A 25,373-nucleotide genomic window follows, 5' to 3' on the forward strand; every position below is an offset into this window, starting at 1 on the left:
GAGTAGAAGATGACGAATATATTTGTTCTGGACCTGCTTGCTCTGGAACAGAAAGTGACGAATATGTTCCGGTTTCGTCCGCTTGTTCTGGAACTGCTTGTTCTGGAACAGAAGGCGAATATAGTCCAGTGTCGGCAGCTGGTTCTGGGACAGGTGAAGAATACCCTCCGGTTTCGTCCATGGCTTGTGGGGTGCTTTCTGGTTGATAATCGCCATATCCCCAAGAAGCCTGGCACCAGCATTTCTCAGTTTTTTCCACGAGAAACCTCATGTCTCCTTCTTTTGCTCTTTGAAGGAGCCATTGATGTTTCTGCAAGTGGTCTATTATGGGGAAATTTTCTTCGACAGTCGGATCAATGGCTTGTAACTGTGAAGAAAACCTCTCCATTAAGTTGTCCCTCTCCTTCACAAGGTTCTTCATGTCCCGATCGTTCTTGTCTTTCTTAGGGGGTGCAATTTGACAGAAACATTTCTTAGTGTTCCTGATTACAGATCTGAGGTTATCTGCGGCAGCCCCTTCGAGGTCCCCGACGTGACCTTCCAGGTGTCCCATCATCTCGTAATTCGCTGAGTCTGAGTCCATTCTTTCCACCTGGATCATCAGCTCATACATCAAGTCGTCCTTCTGTTCAATCAACTTCTTCCATTTCTTGTCCTTCCTGGCTGCCTTCGGGTGCCACTTCTCTTTGTGGCGTTCATCTAGAATGGGACCTTGGCATTGGCACTTCTTTATCTTTGCTATGACAGCTTCCAGCTCTCCTTTTCCAGCCAGCTGAAGATCCGTGATATGCCCGTCTAAGTGATATAGCATGTCTTCGTTCTCTTCGAAGGGATCGAGGTTTTGCACTTGTAAGTTCAGTGCATCCAATAACAATCTCCTTTCAACCAGCAACTTTTTAAGTTTCTTCCGGCCAATGCATGCCTTCGGGGTCTCGTCCTGTCTTAGTCTCGTCAGATTTGGGTCTTGGCAACCACAAATTTTAGTTCTGTTGATCGCCTCTTTCAGACTTTTGTTATCCACGGCAACTTCAAGCTCAGCGATGTGCCAGTTTAAGTGGTGCATTAAGACGAAATTTTCCGGGATGGGAGGCAAGTTCGCTATCTGGTCCATCAGTGCGAAAACCAGTTTGTTTCTTTCTTCCATCGCTTTGCCCTTGAGAGGTTTCGGTGCTTTTCCTTTTTCATTAGCAGGTGGTGCTGGTAGCCTCCATGTCCTGTCGGATGTGGTATTTTCTCTAACGGGTGGTTCATGTGCCCTCCGTTTGCCATTTGCTTTAGGGATTTCTTGAGCAGGATGTTTCTTTTCCTTCCGTCTTCCGTTTTTCTGAGGTCTTTCATCAGCAGCAGAGTCCGCCACTCCTTGAACCTTGTGGAGTTTCTTTAAAAGGGCCCCCAAGTGAACTATTACCCTCGAACGTCGTGAATTCTGGCTGCGATATCTTGTCCTCTCCTCCTTCTTTGCAGGCGTCTTGGTTTCTCGTGTTCGTAGGTCGGTCTTTAATATAAGTCTATATCCCCGATCCTCCACAGATCTAGGGCCAGGTGATGCTATTGGGTCTCCAAATAAGTCAAACAACATAAATGTTCTCCAAAGTAACATGCACAAACTAATGCACAAATGTAAAATGTTCATCATCGCTAGTTACGCATTATCAACACCTCTCGCTTAGCCTTGTTTTGGAAAATGTCAACCTCTTCAGGATTCTTTCAGAACTCTTTCAGGACTCGTTCAGTCCTCCAGTGGAGCCGCCGCCGGCCACCCCCCGCACCCCCGGGGGTCCTTATCGTGATGACGTGCAGTCTTCAGGAAGGCTTCAAGGTGAAGAAAGGGACTCGCTCCGGGAATCCTTGCCACAGAACACAGTACAAAGGATACTTTTGATTCAGGCGGCTGCCTTTCCTCTCACACGCCTGCTAGTGCTAATTTATTTCCCACGATTTGAAGAATGCTGGGTCAAATTAAAGCGTGTTCAGTTAGTGATTTGAATGGTTATATGAATAATAACTCATTGGCCATAAAGGCTCTCTTTTTAAAGTTACGAGAATTGGCTGGATAATTATATACAGACTATAGTACATTCGCATCAGCCGTGCATTTGGTGCCTAGCGCCCTTACGGCGTTCCTGATTGGCTAGTGGCCATCCAATCACAGCGCTGGAAAATGGCCAGTGCACTGCGGTCTCCCTCAAAGCTCGGGAGAGTGAACATCGCTTCGAGACCTGAGCAACATGTCTTTCGAAAGTTATAAATTTCATTAAACCTCAGTTTTACCCAAAGAATAGCAGTGTTTCCCAATTTCATCACTAAACTTGTCAAGCCAATGGTTGAAGGATTATAATGATATATGAATTTTTTTACTTCAATAAACTTAATGGTAAGATATTTGGTAGTGAAATAAACAAGAAATTTTTAAAGATAAAATGTATTCTTCCATTCCTTATATGGCATCGCAGTGCGTTCATCATTTATCGTCTTGTGTCTCATACAATTTCGGAGCTTAAATGTCATGGATGGCAATGCCACTTAAAAAGTATAGGTAGGGCTATCAATCAATATGAAAATAACAAGCAAGCGATTAAGAATATTAAAATGTGCGGTGATGCACGCATACTATAGCCTATCCCGGGCAACCAGCCAGCTCCTTACACATTCCTTAGGCCTACTTCTAGAGGAATCTCTTGCTTTCGCTTGTTGTTATTTGGGGTCATACTTGAATGACGCTTGGATGTCAGATCTTGCATTCTAGTTCAATAAACGAGCCTAGAATTATGTAATGACTCGTCTATGGCCGTCTGCAATCAGCTACACTACTAATATTGTGAGTCTCCTCACCCCCCTACAAAAAAGTTACATACACATACCATACTTTTCTGTGTATCTACATATGTATGTAGTCTATAATTACTCATTTTAATTGTTTTCCGTATCGCGGTCCCTGATAGGGCGCTACCGTAGGCCTACTGTCAAGTGCAGCTGGCCGCACCCGCGTAGAGAAGTTACCTTTTTATTCGGACGGCCATAGACGAGTCATTACAGAATTCTAGGCTCGTTTATTGAACTAGAATGCAAGATCTGACATCCAAGCGTCATTCAAGTATGGCCCGGTGGTGGCCTATCGTATATCGTTGCCAGAAGCACGATTATGGCTAACTTTAACCTTGAATAGAATAGAAACTGCTGAGGGGGCTAGAGGGCCGCAATTTGGTATGTTTGATGACTGGAGGGTGGATGATCAACATAACAATTTGCAGCCCTCTAGCCTTAGCAGTTTTTAAGACCTGAGGGGGGGACAGAAAAATGCTGACAGAAAAAATGCTGACAGAAAAAAGTGCGAACAGAAAAAAGTGCTGACAGAAAAAGTGAGGACAGAAAAAAGTGCAGACAGAAAAAGTGTGGACAGAAAAAGTGCGGACAGAAAATGGTGTAGACAGAAAAAGTGCGGACAGAAAATGGTGTAGACAGAAAAAGTGCGGACAGAAAATGGTGTAGACAGAAAAAGTGCGGACAGAAAATGGTGTAGACAGAAAAAGTGCGGACAGAAAATGGTGTAGACAGAAAAAGTGCGGACAGAAAAGTGTGGACAGAAAAAAAGTGCAGACAGAAATAGTTCAGACAAAACAAGTGTGGAGAGGAAAAAGTGACAACAGAAAAAAGTGCAAACAGAATAAGTGACAACAGAAAAAAAGTGCAGAGAGAAAAAAGTGCGGACAGAAAAATGCGGACAGAAAAAAGTGCAGACAGAAAAAGTGCGAACAGAAAAAGTGATAACAGAAAGAAGTGCAGACAGAAAAAAGTACAAACAGAAAAATTGCGGACAGAAAAAGTGCAAACAGAAAAAAGAACAAACAGAAAAAGTGCAGACAGAAAAAAGTGCAAACAGAAAAAGTGACGACAGAAAAAGTGATGACAGAAAAAAGTGCGGACAGAAAAAGTGCAGACAGGGAAAACTGACGACAGAAAAAAGTGCTGACAAAAAAGTGCAAACCGAAAAAGTGCGGGCAGAAAAAATGCGAACAAAAAAAGTGCAAATAAAAAAATGGTGAGAAAAGAGAGAGAGAAAAGGGTAAGAATGAAGAGAGAGAGAGAGAGAGAGAGAGAGAGAGAGAGAGAGAGAGAGAGAGAGAATGATGGTGATAAAGAGAGAGAATGAGGGTAAGAGATAGAGAGAATGATGGTGAGAATGAGAGACAGATAAGAGAGAGAATGAGGATAAGAGAGAGAGGGAGAGAGAGAGAGACTCTCGAAACTCAGAAGTCTCAGACTCTCTCAGATCTCTGATCTCTCTCTCAGACCGTCAGACGCCTCAGTGAATCAGTAGAGCAACAGCAGTGGACGTGGATGGATGCGTGCTCGTGGACAAAATTTACGGGACCCATATGAGCCGTAAGCATGCCGTGACGTCATCATTTTGTTAAATGTGAATTGATTTTATTTACTTTCAGTGACAGACAGAGATTGAGGGAGAGAGAGATATCAAGGGAGAGAAAGAGTGACAGAGACAGAGAATTCTCTCAATCTTTGATAACCAGTACAATCCTTTTTTCGCTTCACTCCACTTATCTGCATTTTCGCTTCCACTTCACCTTTCCCACTTCACAGCTCTGTACCAGACTTCACTTTCTAGTATTCTGTGGTATTGTGGGGAATTCTGGATATTCGCTGATATTCTGGAGTATTCTGGGTATTCAGTGGTATTCTGGAGTATTCAGAGGTATTCTGGATGTTCATTTATATTCTGGAGTATTATGGGTATTCATTTATACTCTGGGTAATCAGTGGTGGTATTCCGAAGTATTCAAGGGCATTCTGGGTATTCATTTATATTCTGGGTAATCAGGGGTATTCTTGAGTATTCAGGGGGTATTCTGGGCATTCATTTATACCCAGGGTAATCTGCAGTATTCTGGAGTATTCAGGATTATTCTGGGTATTCATTTATATTCTAGGTAGTCAGTGGTATTCTGGAGTATTCAGAGGTATTCTGGGCATTCATTTATACTCTGGGTAATCAGTGGTATTCTGGAGTATTCAGGGTTATTCTGGGCATTCATTTATATTCTGGGTAATTCAGTGATATTCTGGAGTATTCAGGGGTATTCTGGGTATTCATTTATATTCTGGGTAATCAGTGGTATTCAGGAGTATTCTGGGTATTCATTTATACTCTGGGTAATCAGTGGTATTCTGGAGTATTCAGGGGTATTCTGGGCATTCATTTACATTCTGGGTAATCAGGGATATTCTGGAGTATTCAGGGATATTCTGGGCATTCATTTATACTCTGGGTAATCAATGGTATTCTGGAGTATTCTGGGTATTCATTTATATTCTATGCAATCAGTGGTATTCTGGAGTATTCAGGGGACTTTGACACTGTAATTACAGTGCATTGAATCACCATAAGTCCTCATCACACATTATTATTATTATTATTATTATTATTATTATTATTATTATTATTATTATTATTATTATTATTATTATACCAAATGATAAATATTTATTAGATCTACATATATATATATATATATATATATATATATATATATATATATATATATATATATATATATATATATAAAATATATGTGTGTGTGTGTATATTATATTAAAATACGAGTTTTTGCTTTTCATATTACATTACAGTAACTCACAACCTTACAACCCCCGTACATGATTATAACCTTTTCCACAATTCCAGGGTGTTATTATATATTGAAATCTCCCCCTGGTAACAATAAATAAATAAATAATATATATATATATATATATATATATATATATATATATATATGTATGTATGTATATTATATTAAAATACGAGTTTTTGTTTTTCATATTACATTACAGTAACTCACAACCTTACAACCCCCGTACATGATTATAACCTTTTCCACAATCCCAGGGGGTTATTTTATATTGAAATCTCCCCCTGGTAACAATAAATAAATAGATAGATAAATAAATAAATAAAATAGACAATTTTCTGCTTGAAATTGAAACTCAATTTCTTGTCCAACAACAAAATCTTAAGTCGGGGGAACCAGAGTGCATAGTCGGCAGATTAGAAGAATTGCCTCTTGTTACTTTTAAAAATAATTTTTTATAGATTAAATATGCATCAAAACTCAGTTTCTTCATCTTGCAATATTTTTTTGTATGTTAATTAATATTCATGCAAAAAAAACTGTCGTGTAAATCGTTGAATTGCTTATTCATCGAACGTAAATTACGATAGATTTGAGTGAAAGTTGCCAGTTTCTGCCTACTATTTGAACTGAAGCAGACGACTTTTAGCAGTATAACCACACGGCGTGAGTAGCGATCTCATATAATTCTATTTTTATTGATAAATTCTGCATTTAAAAAGTATTTATTTATTTATGTTAATCACAATAAAACTTATTTTTTATTGAGGGATTATATAAATAAGCTTTTGCTATTACAAGCTTTCTCATAAAAACTGATAGACTTTGTTTTGAAGATCGTAAACAAATCTCGGTTGCCACGGAAACCAGTGAGTTCTCTTCCCGGCCAGTGACGTCATCTTTCATTCATAAATTCGGCTGAGAAATAAAGTAAAGGCTGGTTTTATTAATTATTATTGGTTTTTGCACCAAATTCAAGTTAAAGTAAGCTTTTCCGATCAGACCTACCTGCGGGGGCCGAGACGGCCAGCTACAACCCGTAACATCGCTGTGGCTGTGAACATTCATATTCATCCATGAAAAACTATTAAATCTCCCTTTGTTTTTGTTTTCGCTACATAGATCATAGATCATTTTAAAGAGTAAAAACTGCCCTATCGCATTTCATTAATTTCAAGACAGTAACAAATTGTATATTTGTTACAAATGATAAAAATATAGAGGAAGTTTGCCAAAAAGGCAAGAATTTTCCACGATGCTTTTCAAACTATAAAAGAAATGAACACAAATTCTTTATATTTTTCGTTGCTTACAATAGTGTCTTATCAATCAGGACCTTTAGAAAACAATTTTAAAATATTAACACCCATATCATTATAAATAAAGGAATAATGTTCAAATCTTTTCGAACTTTGGTGAAGTACTGTGAAGGCGCTTTGTTTATAATAAGCAAGCGCTCCCAGTACAGGAAAGATTATTAGGCGTGGCCACTACTCCTTTTCGTGGAGTAGTCGGCGTTGATTTAAATCTCATATTCGTAAACCGTGTTAGTAACGTATAATTTCTAATATCCAGTTGCTAGTTTGCATTTTGAAATTTGCAAAAAATGCACTGATAACTGTAAATTTTATTATCTTTTTATATTCGTTGTTTGATGTGGCATACGGACATTCCAATACAGATTACCAATGGAGGTCAGGTAGGAAGCGACCGACCCTGACTGTCCCACAACAAATTGTCCAAATGCGATATACTGTAGTAAGTTTTTGTCTATGAATTTTGGCCAACAATACAACTGTTGATTGTTTACCTCACTCTTCATTTAGTATTCGATTTCATATAAAAGTCATTCTTAGGAATTGTTTATCAAGGAAATTTTATGCCAGTATAGAATTGCCATCAATAATTATTACGACCATTGAATCAATAATGATTACTACTTTTAATTTCTTACTGTTTTTTAGATGGCTAAATATATCATAAAAATAATCGAATGCGCTCAGTTTTGGGTAAAAGCTCGAGTCCTTTCTGCTAAACGGTAACCAATAAATAAAAATGACTGAGGCTACTTTTGTAGCCAATCTTCTAACCGGTAAAACACCGGGTCAGCTTTCCACATGACACTGAGAAGAAAAAGGATGACATCTTATAAGGCTTATAACCGCTCTTTGTAAACAACTAACTGCGATGCACGTGTATTGTTTATTTACTGGAAATTGTATCGGTCGAAATTCATCATTATATTACAAGGTCCTTAAATATCGAATCCTTACTTTCCCAACTGTCAGTATCCCATTATGATTTGCAAAAAGATAATGGTTAGTAAAAGATATATATATATATATATATATATATATATATATATATATATATATATATATATATATATATATATATATATATATATATATATATATATATGTGTGTTTGTGTGTGTGTGTGTATATAATTATCTATAATATACCTATATATATATATATATATATATATATATATATATATATATAAATAAATATATATATATATATATATATATATATATATATATATATATATATATATATATATATAAATAAATATATATATACGTACATAAATATGTATATTATATACACATGTATATAGGTAGTTTGATTTTAACTTTAAGTACATATGAATTACACACGAAAAGTTTGTTAGTAGTTGATAACGAACATAACAGATATATATACTGTTCCCTTTCCGAGCACATCGAAGCGATGAAGTATGTAAATCCTTTATCATTATCCTCAAGGTCAAGGATGGCCTTCCTTGCCCTCCCTTCGTCACACTCTTGACCTGCGAGGCTGTGACTTATTCCGCGAGTGCGTTGTCCAGGTGTGGTGTCGTCATTATTTGTTTTCGTACGGAAACACAAGTCTTTTTGTCTGTGGTTTTGTGTAATGTCAAGAGAAAAATATGCCTTGTATAGACAGATAGATAAAAGCAACAAAAATAAATATGCCACAACGCTACAAACTCGGAGAGAGAGAGAGAGAGAGAGAGAGAGCCAAGAGAGGAGAGAGAGAGAGAGAATTCGGAAAAGGGTAGTTTGTTATAATCTCTGTCGTACTGAACTCTTCAGTTCACTTTCCCGTTTTATACTTTATTATTATTATTATATGTTCAGTATACGTGACGTTATTTCAAAATACTTTTATGGATTTATCCCAAGAAATGACGATTCTTCATTTTCTGGGATAGGTAATAAATCTCTCGTATAAATCGTTACCTATTTTTATTTACAATTTTGACCAAAATACATATCGAAGATGGAGTGGAATTCTTTTCAACACTGGACTAACTGAGTCTGCAATAATTTTAGCCAAAGGCCAGAATTATACGCAACTATGATCTCGAGACACAGAGTTTACTCATAACTTAAAAAAAAAACATGATGAGAAGTATAACTTGAAAAAGCAACATGATGAGAATTCATTACTAATATGATCGTTACTTACTGTTTATAAAATTGGAGGAGGGAAAAAAGAAAGGTATTTAGTGAATACAGGTCGAAGTAGCGACCGACGTACATAAATGTTATTTATAAAGCGAGGTGACATTGTAAGTGAGAGTTAAAAGAATACTATATATATGCAAATTTTATTTTCATATATAATAATAACCGAAAATTTTCTTTGTAATGAATGTCTGTAAATTCAGGCCTCGTTGTTTTAGTGCCTTATTTTTAGCATTCAGACTTATTTTGTAGCTATTTTATGTCAGTGATAGAACTGCCCAGGGGGCGGCCAAATATCTTACTCGGCCACATGTGGGTATGAAAGAGAGAAGACCATAAATAAGCTGCAGGGGGTCGCATGGGTTCTTGACCGCTCCCAGCTTATCCGTATCCTGAGGGTATGTCCTCCAGGGCGTTAGCTCCATTTAGATTATAGGTGGCATACTGTTTGGACAAAGGTCATAAGGTAAAAACAAGTGAGATTACCAATAGATTATTCTCCAAAAGGGACTGCAGTCAGGAAAAATTAAACTCACGATATCAACAAAACATGAAAGTGTTATTGAAAAAGTAAACAAATACTCAGAGAAACCAAAAAATTAAAACTATCAAGTTCTATACTTACCACTGACTAATCTATTCGTGAATGATTTGGTTTTAAAAAGTCCTAATGTTTGACTTGATAGCCTTTTTGTATGTGGTTATGATACGATTTCATGTTAGACGAAATCCTTCTCAAATTTGTTCATAACTCAGTTTTGTGAAGTTTCATTTTTTTTATTTCTTTGTACAAAAATATGTAAATTTTTATTTCATGCTGATTTTTTCTGCTACCATCAGAGGGGGTTAATTTGAAAGATTAACTGTTGTTTTTATACAATTTTATTTATACAACTTTTATTACATAAAAATCCTATGCGATTTTTTGCATTGTAATACATCAATCATATTTCACCTTGTAGTCAATTTTTGAGAGATATGCTTTGAAACATTCATCTGGGTGTAATCCAGGTTGAAGAGTGCATGTTTCACAGTAGTAAGCGGTCTCTTTTCTTGTTAGGAATCTTGTTGATTATATGTGTTTTACCGTTGAGTCTCTCGGGTACGCAATTTTCATTCACACGAACACTTTCTTCCTACTAACTGTTCACAAAGTGACTTCCTGTAATTAGCGTGGCTGAGTAGGTACTTTCTTATTCTCCTCCTTCATGTGAATTTTATAAAGAATATAGCTATTGACGACCGACACTTCAAGAACAAAAAAGTATAACTCCCTCCACCATTTCAATGATTTCTGTAAAAACGCATTTGATGAGCTATTAATAATGATCGGCGCCATCAATTCCCCCCATATTGGCCACATATTCACATATCATTTCTGGTTTGATAATTTCTTCTGCAATATTATTTTTCTTCTTCCGTTGAACTTGCTTTGTTTTGGCTGAATAAAAAGTAGAGCTCATGGTTACATACCGTTTGTCACCCAGCTAAGAATGTGATATTTGTTGCTCTTTGCAGAATGAGAGGTGATTTCCTGGTTGAAGCTTCACTTTACCTGTCCTTATCTGTACGGGAAGGCCTTGACGCTTTACCAGAATCGTGCCTGTCAAATGAACTTTACGTTTTAGAAGTTCCTCTGCAAGTTCCTTGCTGGTATACATGCAGCCTGTCCGTAAAAACGTGGCACCCTCTTTCCTTACAGCGAGCGTCAATCAACTCCAAAATAATGCCGGTATTAAATTTATGTTTCGGATTTCCGAGTCGTCTCTTTCTCATAGTAAGGGATGAGTGCTAGTATGTGACCAGTCTTCTAACAGGCAGCATCATAGACGCGAATTCCACATTTTTTTGGCTTTCCAGGTGCGTACATCTTGAATGCCACACGTCCTTTGAAGAAAACCATGGATTCATGGACGGCAGAATTGTAAAAAAACGTTTGGTAAGTAATCGAGTAGGTTTTTTACTTTAGAACTCCTAGTGTCTCTATTTCTGTTATCAGAAAAGCCCAGAATATTTGATGAAAACGTTTTCTTGCAAATATACACTTTGCAAATAATGGCGAATTTACCTGTCATGCGCTGAATACGTCTACGGTAGTGATTTGACGTAACATCTCAACGCACATTAGCGCTCCATGGAAAGCCATCGTCTGCCGTAACATCTTTCCAATCACTCCAAACAGAATATTTTCGAAGTGGACGACATGCATTGATCTTTGCCATGGCATACTTATTTGTTTCGTTAGCGAGTGACTGAAAAAGTTCTAATGTAAAAAGAAAAAGAAAAAGAAAAAAGTTCCAATGTAAAAAAAAAAAAAAAAAAAAATTAAGGGGAGAACTTTGTGTTTTTTCTGGTTTCACAAATTGCTGCTTAACCGGTGAAACCGAAGTTTGGAAGAATCATGAATTTCTTCATTGTAGATTTCCCACTCATCATCGTCACTATCGTCTGTCATTTCGACCGAATGGCCCTCTCTCCTTGCATTATCATTCTCGTCATCACTATCAAAACTACTCAGCTCTGTTAATTTTTTAAAACTGTTATAAAAAGGCTATTGTTAAAATCCCTCTTAATAATTTTTGCCTTAAGTAAATAAATAATTAAATACAAATAAATAAATAAATAAATAAAATAATAAATAATAATAAATAAATAATAATGATAATGATAATAATAATAATAATAATAATAATAATAATAATAATAATAATAATAATAATAATAATGTCTTCTTATTTCAAATTAATTCCTTTTTAAATATATATTAAAAAACCACTGAATATTATACCTAGTAATAATAATAATAATAATAATAATAATAATAATAATAATAATAATAATAATAATAATAATAATAATAATAATAATAATAATAATAATAATAATGTCTTCTTATTTAAAATTTAATCCTTATTTTTAATTCCTTTTTGAATATGTATTAAAAACCACTGAATACTATAGCTAATAATAATAATAATAATAATAATAATAATAATAATAATAATAATAATAATAATAATAATGTCTTCTTATTTCAATTAATTCCTTTTTGAATATGTATAAAAACCACTGAATACTATATAGCTAATAATAATAATAATATGTAATAATAATAATAATAATAATAATAATAATAATAATAATAATAAATGTCTTCTTATTTCAAATTAATTATTTTTGAATATGTATTAAAAACCACTGAATACTATAGCTAATAATAATAATAATAATAATAATAATAATAATAATAATAATAATAATAATAATAATAATAATAATGTCTTCTTATCTCAAATTAATTCCATTTTAAATAAGTATCCCCTAAAGCATTAAATTAATAACAATTTAATAATAAAATTTTTCGTTCCCTGATTGGCTGTCAATTAATTCCGTCATCAATACCACCTCTGATTGGCTACAGTTTATGTTTACTATCGTTGTGGGTCTCTGCAGACGATTTTTTTCAGTGTGGCCACAAGTCAAAATGTGAATATCCAAATAATTTCTTTTATATGCTTTTTTTTAGAGCATTATTATGGATAAAAATTTAATATAAATATTAATTTTTAAATGGGCCTATTGTTAATATATTATAATAATTTATAATGGAGTTTTAATAATTAAAAAGTATATAAATTCATCTATGGTTTCCAGGCAGCTGAATGCTGTTTAATAGTATAACCATACAAGTAAAAAAAGCCATCCATCATACTTTTCTGTTTGCATCATATTTTCAATAATTATTATAATTAATATTTCAAGATATATATAATATATAATAAAAGATTATTAATTAACACACAAAGCTATTTTGAACTACATAAACTATATCAAATGTAAGGTGATTTCCAATGCAGTTTTGGTCATTATTTTCAGCGGTTGTAGAAATTTTTTGAATGGGGAGAATAGAAAAGTTGCCTTTTAGTCACTTTTAAAAATCGTTTTTATTGATTGAATATATATAGCAAATCTCAGTTTCTTCATCTTGCCATACTTCTCTGTACATTGGTGAATAGTCTTGCAAAAAACTGTCTTGTAAATCGTTGAAATTACTTATTTATTGAACTTAAATGATAATTTAAGCAAAAGTTGCCAGTTTCTTCCTTCATTTTTGAAATGAAGCAGACTACAATTTAGCAGGGTAACCATACGGCGTGAGTAGCGATCTCATAAATTGATATTTTTATAGATAAATTTGGCAATTAAAGAGTAATATAACAGTAAGAATTAAAAATAAATTTACATAAAAATTATTTATATAAATATTGATTTTTATTGTTTAGATTTTATTGCAAAAACAAATAAATTTTGTTTTGAAATTTGTAAACAAAATTTGGTTGCCACGGAAACCAGTAGTATTTCAGGGGCCAGTGACATCATCTTTCATTCATAAAATATTCGATTTTCCCTCTAAATTATGTCAAGATAATATTTTACAATGCAACTTAAGTAATTCTCCCCAAAAGTATCTAATTTTGAGAAAAATCTAACTTTATATTTACATAATACTTATATATACTTTATTTAATTCAGTAAATGTCTGTGTATTGTCTGTTTATTGATTGATAGAATGATATGTCATGTTTTACTCTATATTCTGGGTCAGGTTTCATCTTCCTGTCTATTTTACCAGACATTCACAGAAAAACGCCTTTTAGATTTCTCGGTTTTGATCAAAATACGTCATTAATGGTGATTTTTTTTTTTATATGAATCAATATAGTATTATGGTTTTTCTTATATATAATTACATGTTTAAATATAGATATTTATAGATAAAAATATTTAAACTTAGACAATAGTTATATATTGTTCGAAGCAAAAAAGTTTTCAGTTGCTTAGCAATGTTTTTGAAATTATTAATTTTGGCAATTTTAGCGAGATTAAACAATCATCTTTAGGGCCAAAGAAAACAAGAAAGGTTCATTAATTGGTGGCTTATATTAACTCTTTGAAATTCGTTGTTAATTAACTTAAAATTGAAGGTTAAATATTTACGTAAACAAAAAAGTTGTCAGTTACCATTAATAAGTCTGTTTTTATTTTATTTTTAATTTTTTTATTTAATTCCCCAATAGACGTCTATAAGGGCGCAGACCCTATGAAATTCCTGAAAACGACGAGCCTAAAACTATTACCAAAGATATGTTTTAAAATGTATGATAAATATGACATTAAATATGAATATTGAATATTATATTAATTAAATGATATTTTGTATTGAAAATAATTCGATTATATTCAATCTTTATATTACGATGTCATTCATTTTTATAATTGAAATTCCTGAAAACGACGAGCCTAAAACTATAACGAAAGATGTTTTAAAATGTATATGGTAAATATGACATTAAATATGAATATTAAATATTATATAAATTAAATGATATTTTATATTGAAAATAACTCGATTATATTCAATCTTTATATTACGATGTCATTCATTTTTATAATTCGATTATATTCAATCTCTATATATGTTACGATGTCATTCATTTTTAGAGGCACATGAATTTTAAATATACGATAAATATGACTTTAAATATGAATTTCGAATATGATATTTAATTAATTGAAGGTTTTATTGGAAATAATTCGATTATATTACATAGATTACATTAAAGATGATTTATTTTTTAGGATTTTATTTTAGGCGCGTAATCCTTCACTACCGAATGTAAATAAACCATCATCAGACATAAGTTTGCCTCTTTATTTACAGTAAATATCAGCTTATTTTAAACTTTATTCGCTTACAATGTATTGTTTTCGCGTCTATAACGAACCTTCGTTACATATATACCGTTATATCAGTCGTACTTAACGAATTTACGAATAAAAATACGAATTTATTGAAGCATTTTTTTCAGATTTGGTCGACATGGCTGACGTTCTCCCAGGATGGCCATCGTATTTCGTCGGTTATTTTCTTTCCCTTTTTATTTATAGCAGTCGTAAGTGTCGCCCATTACATTTATAAATCATTGAAACTTAACTTAAAATGTCATAGAAACGTAACAAGCGTCGTAAACACTTGTAAAGTGTCACCTTTGCGTATTTCCTTACGAGGCCCCCTAAGTCATAATCCCCCTTAAAGTGACTAGTTGCCTTCATAGCGTACCGGAAGGTACCCTGAACTGGGGCCTGTAGCATAAGGTACTCTAGGCTTAGGCTGGGGCCTGTACCTTAGGGTACCCAAGGCTGGGTCCTGTACCTTAGGGTACCCAAGGCTGGGTCCTGTACCTTAGGGTACCCAAGGCTGGGTCCTGTACCTTAGGGTACCCAAGGCTGGGCCCTGTATTCAAGGGTGTCATAGGCTGGGTCCTGTACCTTAGGGTACCCAAGGCTGGTCCCTGTATCCAAGGGTACCATAGGCTGGTTCCTGTACCTTAGGGTACCCAAGGCTGGCCCTGTATTCAAGGGTATCATAGGCTAGGGCCTGTATCCAAGGGTACTGTTGGCTGGGGTCTGTACCATAGGGTATCCTAGACCAGGGTCTGCACCATAGGGTACCCTAGACTACAGTCTGTACCATAGGGTACCCTAGACTAGGGTCTGTACCAGAGGCTTGCTGATTGGATAGCTAGGCCATTGTCATTGTAGGCTACTGTATATGCTGCCTTAGCGTTAGTCACCACATCAAGACTACTGTATAATTCTCAGTGTCTTAGTATAGGTTAGGTTTGAATTCATGATCCCATTACTGGTAATTGGTAGTATTAAATTAGTTATATTTCTGTGCATTATTTAGAAAATGGAATGCAAAGGCCCAGAGGACAGGTAGCCCAGTGCCCTAAGCTTCCATAGACTGAAAAGAAAAAGGCAGTAAGAGTGATGGAGGTCTTAGCAACAAAGGAATGGTGGAAATTTACAGTGCACTAATGAGGAGAATGGGGTTTAAGGTTTAGGTATAAAAATTTGGTGAATATTTTCATTGATAATGAGTTTAGTTTGAATGTAGTGTGCATAAAATACTCAATTACTGTCTAGAGTAATTAACAACTGAATTTCTTTTACAGATCTCTTATTGTTTACCTTGGCACACACACTGCAATCAACCAGTGCTATGGCGACTGCAGTTCAGAACAAAGGCTAAGTGTTAGACCATCTGTCAACCCATAGAAGATTTTCACTTGTATGTGTAAATGGTGAGTGGTTCTTACCTGCCCGTGAGGGTGGTTCAAAATTATCTTGAGTATCCAAATCATATTCTAATAATGCTGTGATGGTGTCTCTTTGGCATGACTTCAGCGCTTTCACGCAGGCCTTACTTCATGTCCTTTTTACAAGCTATACCCTGCAGGGGAGTAGTGCCATCAATGCACATCATGCGGTGCACTGTAGGCATTACTTAAGGTTCTTTGCAGTGTCCCGTCAGCCCCTAGCTGAACCCCTCCATTCCTTTTACTGTACCTCCATTCATTTTCTCTCTTTTCCATCTTTCTTGCCACCCTCTTCTAACAATTGATTCATAGTGCAACTGCGAAGTTTTCCTGCTGTTATACCTTCAAACCTTTTTACTGTCAGTTTCAGTGCTGAATGACCTCATAGGTCCCAGTGCTTGGCCTTTGGCCTAAATTCTATATTCTGTTCTTTACAAGCTGTTTTTTCAGAACTCGGATTGTTGACTTTGATTATTCATGATGTAGGAATGCTTTCTCAACCAGATCTGTTTTTCTCCAGTCAATGAAATCCAGGAATGAATGACAGAACTAAATCAGCAAATTTTAGTAAAAAATAGAGGCTGTTCAGTAAGAACTCTGCTAGCTGGATAACATACTGCACACCTAATATTGTAGGCCACCTTTGTAACATGAATTCTTTCCCCCTGGAAGCCCACCATTATCTGATTGAAATTACAACTCTTATTGTTTGACCCCATAGGGGGTTGGTGTTGTCAGTTCACCTCTGGTACAGTTAGGAACACCTTTGTTTGCCATGAACTCCAGTTAAAACCCCAATATTGCCGAAAGATGCCGGAGAACAAGGTGTGTGAGGCGCTGGAAATTTACAAAGTTTGTAAGGGCGACGAATCGCGCCTCCCGTCCCTCGTGTTTCTCCTTTCAGATGTACATTAATCACGTCATGTATTTTACCCGTCTTTATTTCAGATTCTTTGTGTACCTCATCTTATGCATCATTGTATGGCCTTTCTGCCGATATGTATATGTACCTTTTATATGCCATGTAACAAATGTTGTACGTATTTTTATGCTTGCCAGAAAGCACAAATCGTGTATGGACGCAGCGGGGGGGGGAGGGGTTTGTTGGGTCGCCCTCTATCTTTCCGTCCGCCTTTTGTCTTATAAACACCTGTCGAGAATTCTTACGGGCTGCTCTAGGAGCAAGAGCCCGTGCTGGCACAAGGCCAGCTAAATCTAAAACAACACCATAATTAAGAGTCAGTCTTTCACTCCTGACTTTTCTTGAAGCCTCACAAGTTATTTTTGTAAAATCCTTATTTAAAGAAAATGACGTCAGTTTTATCTCTAAATATCAACTAAAATAGTTTTTAAATAACATTATTTTTCAATATTTACGAGTAAACTACCCTTCACGGCTCTAAGTCAAGAATTATGTCTGGTGCAAAGTCGGTATCAAAATGACTAAGACACTCGAGAATATATTTGTCGTAGTCATCGTTTCTTTCGCTTCTTGTCCCTTCGTTTTCTATGGGGTCTGATGCATAAGTAAAACACCCATTCTCTATAATAAGACGTTGATTTAAGCATATACCTTAGTTTATTATGACCTCTGGCTGAAGACATAATATTTTACTCCCTCCTGGAGGCACTTTGCAGTGCTGGCTTCGAGGGGTAAAAAAAACATATTTGATTTTTATTATCATTAACATAATTAACCTTCCCTGCTTATAAAATTTTATGGATCAGAGTAAAAGACTTTACGGACATTTAGAGGATTTTATTAACTTCTATCATACATTGTATTACAATGATGACGTCATCAATGACGTCCCGAACTTGACTTACAACAGTTTTATTACAATTATGACGTCACCAGTGATGTCACGACCTTGCCCCGATTACGTCATCGTTCACATACGCTTAATTTCTTTTTATGAACCATTCTTTTCGTTTAAGCCATTTATTATTATGGTTAACAAGGGACCCTTTTAGTAGCTGATTTAAACATACCTTTTTAAGGCCATTTTCTATATATTTGTATGTTTTTGGTGCCTTTTAAAAAGGTCTTATATTCATTGTATGCATTAATAGATTTGAGACTTGAAAGCCCTACATTAAGTTTGCTTTCAGCAATATTAAGTTGGCTGAAAAGCCTCTTAACTTCTGCATTCAGTGAGTGAGGAAGTGACAATACGCACATAATTCTTTCAATGTCTCAAAGTTATCGGGAAGTCTAATGTCTTAGCTCAATGCACAGCTTAACAACAAGTGATATACCTTAATGAAGAACTGCGAATTTCACGTTTTCGTCTCCATTGAAATTTTTTAAGAAACTTTATTTCAAAGTCAAGTTTCTTCGAGTTAAGTATGTGTGTATGTATGTGTGTGTGTGTGTGTGTGTGTGTGTGAGAGAGAGAGAGAGAGAGAGAGAGAGAGAGAGAGAGAGAGAGAGAGAGAGAGAGAGAGACATTCTGGATCATGTGTACAAGTGATGTAATCTTTCTCCTCCTTCCTCCCACCACCCCTTGTTTTTAAATGAAAACGGAGGAAGGAAAAAATATGATAAAAAAGAAAAGAGATTTACGAAAACACTGCGTCCCCGCTAGGTCTGAGGGAGGGAATGAGAAAGATGTTACCCGGTGGGAGGGCCCAGGTGAGGCCAAGATATTTTTGGGGAGGGGGCCCCAAAGAAAATTACACAAAACTAATGTACCAATTCTGCAATTAGTAAAACATACTATTATCGAATGTATATATCCATGTGAATGAAGGAAAATAATAATATTAGTAATTAGTAAACCAGTATTTGAAATTATAGAGCTCAATGTTCACCAAGAGAATTTCAACTAGGGGAGGCCCGGCCGTCCCCCACCCCGCGAGGACCCTCATAGCGACGCCACTGGTTAAATTGTTTCATTCCCAACAATGCCACGGATATTATCATGGCGTCCCAGAATATAGTTTTAAATAGATTCATTCAGTCTATAAAATCACGCAAGAGCTTCTTGTGACTGAGCACGGCATTCTCGACCGTATGGCCTTAACGAATACAGACGGAATTCCCTTTTGCTTTTTTGGTGTTGGGGAGGAACTCTCTCTCTCTCTCTCTCTCTCTCTCTCTCTCTCTCTTCTCTCTCTCTAGTCTCTCTCTTTTTACGTTTCATTTCCTATTATATCAAATTATTACGAATTTTCTAAATTATTATTATTATTATTATCTTTTTGGGTGCAAGCGTTAGTGTCTTTGAAGCCTCACTTTTTTTTTTTTTTTGGCCATAGTCGACTCAATTTTACGCTTGACCTCTAAACCAAGGCAAATGTAGCCTTCAAAAAGGCCATACTAAAAGATTAATGAAGTATATATCATAAGGGTAGTTAGGAAATACACACAAATTAAACAATTTCAGGCAGTTCTGGTGTTTTCCCGTCCTCAATGGCTTCTTCGTCCGAAACCGAAATCAAAATATTTCCAGGAACTTATTTATTCTACAGGTATCAATAAACATTTATTGATTTGTGAATATCTTATTGGCAAGTGGGATTTACGGATCAAAGGGCTGTCAAGAGAGAGAGAGAGAGAGAGAGAGAGAGAGAGAGAGAGAGAGAGGGGAGAGAGAGTTCTGAGACGGATTGTCCACGTATCAATACACTGGAAGAAATTTTATATTTAATCTGATTATGAAAGGTTTCGATAACGTTTCTCAATGAAAGTACTTTTCCATTTCACCCAACATATTTAGGTACAAAATTATTATTATTGAAGATTTTAATTTCACTTAAACACGAAGAAGAACTCATCGATATAACACTGTCGAAGTGTCTCGTTAAAAGTGTAACGACCGAATGGTCATTCGCTGTAGTTTACGATTTGTTTACGTTCCAGAGATGATCGTCCCTACCATGAGTACCGCGGCCCGCCGAAAATCAGTGAAGATTTGGACTCGGTGAAGTGAATGTAAGTGCACAAGCTTTGGATGAGGAAAACCGTCGTTGGGTATATCGTGAGTTTTTTTTTTTTATATTCCATTGAGCGTTCTCGTTTTATTACGCTCTCAGAAACTGAATTTTTCGGCAGTTTCTCGTTGACATCGGTTTAGTTTATGTTATTTAGAACTCGCGTGATTTTTTCCTCTAGCTATTGAACGTATTTTTATGGTCGTTTCATTTTCGTGATAGTGAGTAGGACTTGTCATAGGTAGACTTTCTTTCGTTATTACGGCCCTAAAGTCGATATTTTATATTAAGTGCCCAAAAATCCTTCAAGTTTCTGAATTAGTAACTATTGTAAATTTAGTATTCGATATTCCAGAACCATATATATCAAATAATGCAGAGGTAATTTTATTAATTTTATATATATGAAAGATTTTATTAGATATTTGAATTCGTTATTCCAAAACCCCAATAATGATAACGAAACCTAATGTTTACTGGTTTTTTATTACGTTGGGAATATTTGTATTTGAAGAAACTATGGTTTTACGTTGTTGTAGGTGTATTTGGCTTGGATTCTCTGTTTAATCGTTTCAGCTAAAGTTTCTGCCGTGATTTTGAAGAGGAAATATATTTAATGTTTACTTGAGTCCCTCCTTTTCCAGTGGCCGTGGAATATTTTGAGACATCTGGACATATTGTATACCTAATGCACTGCTTCTCAAAAGAATTTTGTCTTCATTTCTCGCAGTTAAGCCTCAAAATCCCTTTTAATTTCATTGTTGGCACAAATTGACAATTCGTTACTCGGTATAAGAGCGGTGGAAGCGGGCGAGTACAACACCAATTTGTATTTTCCCTTTTGCTCTGACTTTGTAGTACAGTGAAAACTAATTCGTTGAAGGCGTTGTTGTCAGTGATAAGGCATTATGGCTACCAGAATGGTGAAGTTATGTCCCCATTGCCAGTCCGTTTGGAGAAAAGAGTGGATTAAAATATGCAAAATCAACAACTTCTATTAAGCTAAATTTTACAGTTTCTTGATCATTTTTACGGTTTCTTGATAGTATTGCTTGAAGGCTATTTTATTTGGAATTCCTCCGTTTTTACGTTAATTATATTTTGATTTTCTCAGTGGTAATTCGTTCAATCTTACATTGTTTAATAGGTTGACATTTTATAGCCAAATTGACTTCATTCACTTTCACTTTGTTTGGTTTTATGTACAGCCCTCCACAGGGATGATTCCCTCTCTGGCGGGCCCTTGTACGTTTTCAAAATAAGGTGCTGCTTATATTTTATGATTGTCTTTTAGTTTTTTATCGTCAGTATCGTAGCTCCTGCAGAATAGGAGAGACTTTAGTTCTTTTTTAAATTTGCTTCTTGTGTGTCACTTCAGGCGATATTTTGTTGTATAGTCTTGGTGCGCAGTGTACAAATGCTCTCTCGCCTGACTTACAATTTGTTCTAGACTCAGATAGATAGCCTATATGCTTCACTTAAATGTCTATAGAAGCTTAAGCAGCGTCTCAAGATGTGTTGGTTCACCATATTTTAGTGTTTTAAAGACTCCAAGAAGTATTTTATATTCTATTCTTGTTTTTACTGGGAGCCAAGAAGTATTTTATATTCTATTTTTGTTTTTACTGGCAGCCAATGTAGCTCAATTAGTGCTGGTTTTATTCTATCACGGGAACGTAGTCCTTTTATTAATCTGGCGGCTCCATTTTGTACTCCTTGAAATTTCCTTAGTAGGTAGTTAGGGAGACCGTAGTATGTAACATTGCAGTGGTCAAGCCTCGAAAGTATTTGGTTGCAAATTGCTGTTTTGAGAGTATCTACTTTTAGGTATTTTCTAACAAATGCAATGTTTCTAATGATAGTTACAGGTTTTTATAATATGCAATATATGGTTTTTCATCGACAATTTATCAATAAATACTCCTAAGTCCTCACTGTTGCTGCAATGTTTATTGTTGATGAACCAATAGTTATTCTTTTGAAGTGTTCATATTTTTGAAGTGCACTGTCAGACCCAAATAGTATACACTCAGTTTTGTCTTCATTGAGTTTCATTAAGTTTGTTTCTTCGCCACATCCATTTTTTGATATCTCATTATTACATCAATTTTACTAATGGCGTCTTCTACCGTTTCGACAGGAAAATAGAACTGAGTATCATCAGCATACAGTTTATACTTAACCTTGTGCTTATTTAGAATTCTAGATAGTTCGTGTAAATGACAAATAGCAGAGGACCCAGAACGCTGCCTTGGGGCACTCCTTTTGTTAGGCTTTTCTTTTCTGATTTCACATTTGATATAACCACCGCAACCCTGTTTTCTAAGTAACTTTTGTACCATTTGTGTACATCTTCGATGCCTATTGCTCTCAGGTCTTCAAGCAGTAGATTGTGGTCAACTGTGTCAAATGCTGCACTTAGGCCAAGCATAACCAGGGTGCCACATTTTCCATTTGAAATAATTTTTACCATATTTATAATTGCGCACAATGTAGTCTCTGTCGAGTGGTTTTTTCTGTACGCTTACTGATCATCAGGTATAATGTGTCAAGTGTTTCCACGTTTGTGAACTTACGTTCCATAAGTTTTGATAAGTACGATAGGTTTGGTATTGGTCTATAGAAGCTTAGATTTTCTTTATCGCCTTTTCCTTTATAGGCCGGCTTTATACAGGCAAGCTTCTCACTGTTTGGAAAGGATGCCTGTGCTAAACTCATTTTGACAATATCAAAATATAGCTCCCGCAACTGTCCAAAGTATTTTGCCTCTTTTAAATCACTCAGGGGAAACGGGTCATTGTCACAGTAGGTGTTTTTTACTTTTCTCATCGTTTTTCAAAATCATTATGTTCAGTTCTTTAAACTTGCTGAGTTTGCTATTTCTCATTATGATCACTGGGAGATCAGGAGGACCTCCTTATCGAAACTATGACAGATTCTTTCAATTTTTTCTTCAAAGTAGTTCACAAAATTATCGGCCAGGTTTTTGTAGTCACTAGTTACATTAGGTAGAACTTTTTCATGAGTCCCAATATTCCTGCTAAATTGCCATGGATTTTTAAGGGGATTTTTTACTCCACACTAAACATCTTAATTGTAATATATTTTCTCGGTTTTCATAATAAAGTTGTTGTACTGATTTCTGGCTGTTTTATCCAGTGACCAATTTTCACTAGATTCTTTCGATCTTTCCCATAATTCTTCCATTTTTCTTTTTTTCTTAGCTTCACGTGATTCAGTGTTAATCCATTTGGCATTTTCTTTAAATATTATCTGCCTAGTTATTTCTGGACATTTATCGTTTTAACTTGACGCCAGTATAGGCTACTTTTGCCATGGAATGTAAAAACAGCTTAGCCATACTTGGTGGCCTGTCAAGGTATTCCTCAAATTACACCTGTTGGCTTTGGCCTACAAAATTCATCAGCATTAAAGTTGGTTTTTTTCTTTAGTTTTTTTCCAGTGTATAGCCTTTAGAGATATTTATACTAAATGTAACTAGTTTATGCACTGGAGATATCATGCATTCAGGCTCAACTTGTATGTCACTCACAATCTTTTTTTTTTTTTTTTTTTTATCACTGGGTCAATGGTATGGTTCAATAATGATGTCGGTTTTTTCACAACATTTACAAGGTCGTGGCTTTCAAGTAACTCTATAAATTCTTTGACATATTTGTCATCGTTATCATTCAGATGTAGATTGAAGTCACCACAAATCAGTATATTTTTGATGTCAGCTAACAAGTCGAGGAAGCCACTGAATTCGTCTAAGAACGATCTCTTGTGCTTAGTGGTTTATAGACTGTTGATTTTTGTGTTTGTGAGTAATTTTGGTGTTTATGTATTCAAATGTACTGAACACATTTTGGTTCTTTATAGATACTTTGTACACTTTTTTTGACAAATATTCCCACTCCACCACCGTTTGTTTTCTCTCGGTACATGGTAAAAGTTGAGATCATGGGGTCATTTCGTTTATTTTAGAATAATCACATTATTGCTTAGCCAAGTCTCCGTTAGCATGCATATGTCTAGATTTTGATCATTTATAAGATTTCTAATAGTGTTAGTTTTATTTCCTACGGACTGTGTATTTAGAAAATTGCATGGAAGATTAGTCAAAGCCATGATCCGTATTTTTCTTTTGACACACATTCTTTATATACCTTGCACTTATTGCCATCATATGTTTTATGTTTAGTATCACTATGGCCTTGACTTACACAGTTTAGTGCTTTAAGGTGATGCTAGCACATTCATTTGAGTTGTGATTTTCACCACATGTAGGGCAAACTTGGTCATTTCTACAATTTGTTGCGCTATGACCAAATTCCTGACTTAGCATTGTTAGGGCACGTATAACAGTCGTACACTTTGCAAAGGCTATACAATGTACACAATGTGTCACCACTATCATAGATAGCCTTTCGTATTTGTGGTGTGCATTTGATGATATAGTGCTTATATTTGTCATCTTTGGCTTTCATTTCCTGTACAATTTTCAGATCATTTTCAGAAATGAGATTACCTATCCATGGATTTTTCTTTACAATGTTCTTGACAATGTCATATACTATTATTTTTGGTTTAAGTTTACCCTTCTCATTTATACTGATATATTGCTGATTTCTTGAATCTCCTTTTTTTTGTTTTCTAAGCTTTTCCTGTGTGGAAATCTTACAAATAAGTGTCCATCTCTTGTTGTTTTAACCTGTTCAACTGGCGCCGTTACTTTACTCATAATTTGTCTCTTCATTTTCTGCTGTGCTCTCTTCGTTTGTAGATTTGATCAGAAGCCTTTTTTTTTTTTGTCTTTAGTGATTCAGCATAAATTTTGTCCATGTTTGTCATAGTCTTTACATATTTGTCAACATTGTCAGTTTTGTTTTGGATTTCATCTATGTTGGTCATTACATCACTAGTTTTCTGAGCGGAATCCTGAATCAACTTTGCTAACATCTCTGCTTTTATTTCTTCAAGTTCATCTTCAATGAGTTTTTTGTGTTTGTTCAGGCCTCTTGCAGTTGTTACAGAAGTATAATATGTTGTCACACCGAAGTATGGTTGTGTATCCGTCCTCAAAACCTGAACATTTGTAGTGGAACCATGTATCACACATTTCACAGAAGCAAGTTCCTTCATCAT

Source organism: Macrobrachium rosenbergii, chromosome 39, assembly GCF_040412425.1.
Source record: "Macrobrachium rosenbergii isolate ZJJX-2024 chromosome 39, ASM4041242v1, whole genome shotgun sequence".
In the NCBI taxonomy this organism is placed as follows: Eukaryota; Metazoa; Arthropoda; class Malacostraca; order Decapoda; family Palaemonidae; genus Macrobrachium; species Macrobrachium rosenbergii.